The 3584-nt window shown below is 51.0% G+C and overlaps 1 pseudogene; it reads left to right on the top strand.

Annotated features, from left to right (window-relative positions):
• The first annotated feature begins 3425 nt into the window (after positions 1-3425).
• Positions 3426-3544, top strand: LOC112477599 (annotated as a pseudogene).
• Positions 3545-3584: the final 40 nt, after the last annotated feature.

Below are 3584 nucleotides of genomic sequence, written 5' to 3'. Positions count from 1 at the left end.
AGCCATGGGCTTCTGGGAGAGTTATTAAAAACTTTCTGTCCTTGGCTTTAAATGGACACAGTAACCGCCTATCCCCACAGAAGTGAGAGTTCGATAAAATAATCTGAAACCACAGTGAGGAGACTTAGCAAATGTCAAAAAAATGCGGGTTTCTGTGATTGTTTAAATAGGTGCTGCTTTATAAGGCTTCCAAAATTTCACTCTTTGCATGTGATGGCCATAATTTCTAGTAACTCGTGTTTCCCGTGCCGTTATTTTGTTATTTCTTTATCCTTATCAACTTTAAGTTTATTCTCTTTTCGGACTTAGCCTCGCAGTGGCTGGATTGTCTCTGAAGTTTTTCTTCCATGAAAGCTCGTGCCTCAGGGTTTGCGAATTAATAGGTCGACCTGGAGAAGAAGGACGTGGTGGTCGCGTGAACTTGAGAATCATTGACGGACGTCTAGCTCTGCTCTGACACCCGACTGTCTGCGTTCTAAGAGAGAGGAGTGTCTTATGACATTTAGAGACACGATTGACCTTCGCTGGAACCCACCCAAACACACAGCGATCTGCTTGGAAATACTGAAGGGTTCATCTGCTCGAAGTTCACGTTCACGGTTGGCGTTAGGGAGCAGGTATTCTGGGAGGTCACGCGGAGAGAAGAAATGATATTAACGGCACAGGGGCTTTCGTTTCGTACGCTTGGGTAGATAAACGCTCTAAGTGGCAGTGTTTATACCTGGAAACTTTATCTCTGCCTGTGCCACAAGGTCACGTAGGATCATGTGATAAAATGTTCATTAGATTGTTTTGTAACACACTTCACAGTTGTCAGGCAGTGTTTTTAAATGAGGAATAATGAATCGAAATTTAAATGGAAAGCAGAGGTTCACATACTTGTACACCAGTCGTGGCAGTATTATTCACGGTGGCCAAAAGATAGAAACGCTTCAAATCTCCGTCCACAGATGGACGGGCAGCCACTGCGGTGCACACATACATAAAGGAAGTATTTTTAGGACTTAAAAAAGAGTGGGACTCCGATTCACGCCGAAACACGGCGCACCTTGGAAACACCGTTAGCGAGATGAAATGTACGCAAAAGGACAGACACACAGAAAGTCTTAGTTATACGAGGTACCCACAGTGGTCACGTTCGTGGCAACGGAAAGCAGATCAGGGGTTCGTGGGCGCTGGGGCGTTAACGATGATGGGGTACGGCTTTTCTGCCACGGATGATGAAAATTTCTGGTGGTGGTGTTTGCACAGCGTTCTGAGTGTGAGCCACGCGCGTGTCCCTCCAGCTGTCTTCGGGCCTCTTGGTGTCCGTCTGTCACCTCTGTTCCCTTGCGCTGTCACCAGGACAGAGACAGGTGGCTACTGAGAACCTTAAACTACCCCCAAAAGTAGAGGCCTCACGTTCTTCCTGAGCCCGTAGACGAAACTCAGGAAAAATGCGTCCAGGTGCGCTGGCATCTGTGTGGCTCTGACCCAGGGGTTCCAGCTGTCTTCGGGCCTCTTGGTGTCCGTCTGTCACTTCTGTTCCCTTTCGCTGTCACCAGGACAGAGACAGGTGGCTACTGAGAACCTTAAACTACCCCCAAAAGTAGAGGCCTCACGTTCTTCCTGAGCCCGTAGACGAAACTCAGGAAAAATGCGTCCAGGTGCGCTGGCATCTGTGTGGCTCTGACCCAGGCACTGTTCCTGGGGGACGGGCTGGCCTGGGCCACCTGTCACCGTTCCTCCCTGTCACCTCCCAAGCCTGGAAATGGAGGGATTCTGTATTCTTTCGAAGAGAAAATCAGGCTGAAATTCCGGCATGAACATCTGCCTCCAAACTTTGCTCGCGTGTATTTTCTTACTGGCTCTTTGCTTCCCTCCGCGCTCAGGCCGCCTCTTCCAGTAGTTCTCAAAGTCTGGTCCAGGGAACCCTGGGCAGGGTGTGACCAGGATCGTCAGGCCTTCGCGCAGGTCAAAGCGGTTTTCATCGCACTACCAGGATGGCGTTTGCCCTGGTCCCTGAGTCTCCCGCAAGTGTGCGTGGGGTTTTCCAGAGGCCGCGTGACGTGAGTACCACATGAGCCTGCTGCAGGACAAACGAGAGGATGCACGCCATCGCTGACCTCGAGTCAGACCTTCACCTGACCGGCAAAAAGGTGGAGCACACCACCCTGCTCACTGTTTTTTGTTTGTTTGTTTGTTTGTTTCAGATACTACAATTATTTTTCAATAAAATGCGTTATTTATGTTGCTTTGAAATGGACTTAGTGTCACTTCTTGATGAGTAAGCGTTTTTAAAAGTTTTCAATTTCATTTCTCATACAGTCAGCATTCGGAGACATGCCTGCGTAGACGAAGGCCTGGGGTCCGGTCATTTTAAGAGGGCGCCAGCTCACGGTCTCAGGGGTGTCCCCAGAGCGTCCCTCAGTGTCTCTGCACCCTGACCCCTTCAGCCCCAGAAAGCTTTTCCTGCCAACCCCACCCGCCCGGGGCTGTCCCCTGCCGGGCCGCACAAACTCGCCCTTAGATGCCTCTCAGCGTTTGGCCAGAGACCCCGGTGGCTGCCACGCAGCCCACCCCCTCACTTTATCAGCCAACCCCTAACTTCCGCCTCCATCTCTGTGTCTCCCAGTGAGGCTGCTGCTGCCCGTTGGGGCCCTCCACGCCTGCCGTGGTCTGGGGCGTGCCCAGGAAGGGACATCGGGACAGATGAGTGGCCCGTCCGCGTTTCCTGTCCCCATGGTCCTGGGCTTGCGATGTGTTTCCTCGAGTCTTTCGTTCACTGCTGCAGCGGTTTGCAAGGCTGGAATAGTGTTGTACCCGTTACTCCGAAATGGCCCAAATTGGAAGCGCTGCGACCTTCCTGTGCTTAGGTGTTCCTTTACGACGAGGGGCGTAGCGGTGCCGGGCACGCTGCGGGGGGCAGCCACGCATCTGTTCCAGGGCGGGGGACGTGTGAGAACGTCACCTTCTGCATTTTACATAACATGTTGTGTGCTTCATGTTCATATTTTATTCTGTATATTGTAGTAGTGTTGACATAGTAGCACATGTATATACTTTATAAAAAAGGCATAATTAGAAGGTTTTCTGTGTGTTTTTTTTTTCCCTAATAGAAGTATCATCTGAAAAAGGTAGAACTTCTCACTCTACAGTATTTGAGCTAATTTTTTTCTTGAAAATTATGACTCGACACAGAGCGTACAGGACAGACATTTACTTACAGGGCGAAGCTGGCCGTTGAGGACACTGACTTTGGCACATCCCACTGCAAAAGCAGCAGGTAGCGACGATTCCCGCTCCCCCAGTGAGACCCGCTCAGTCGGGGACGGGGTCCCTTCCTCCGAGCGAATGGGATTTCGCTGGAAGCCACGGTGGAGGGGCTGCCCCGGGGCTGGAGTGAATACTGTGTGCCTGGCCCCCAGTTTGAAAATGCAGAAGTTGTCTCCAGCCACGCCACCCTGAGCACGCCCGGTCCCGTCTGATCTCGGAAGCTCAGCAGGGTCGGGCCCGCTTAGTACTTGGATGGGAGACCACCTTGGAATACCGGGTGCTGTAGGTGTAAAAAATAAACAAACAAACAAGTAAATAGAATAAAAACG

This window comes from Pteropus alecto, unplaced genomic scaffold, assembly GCF_000325575.1.
Source record: "Pteropus alecto unplaced genomic scaffold, ASM32557v1 scaffold53, whole genome shotgun sequence".
Taxonomy (NCBI): Eukaryota; Metazoa; Chordata; class Mammalia; order Chiroptera; family Pteropodidae; genus Pteropus; species Pteropus alecto.
This window is presented reverse-complemented; position numbering and strand designations above follow the sequence as displayed.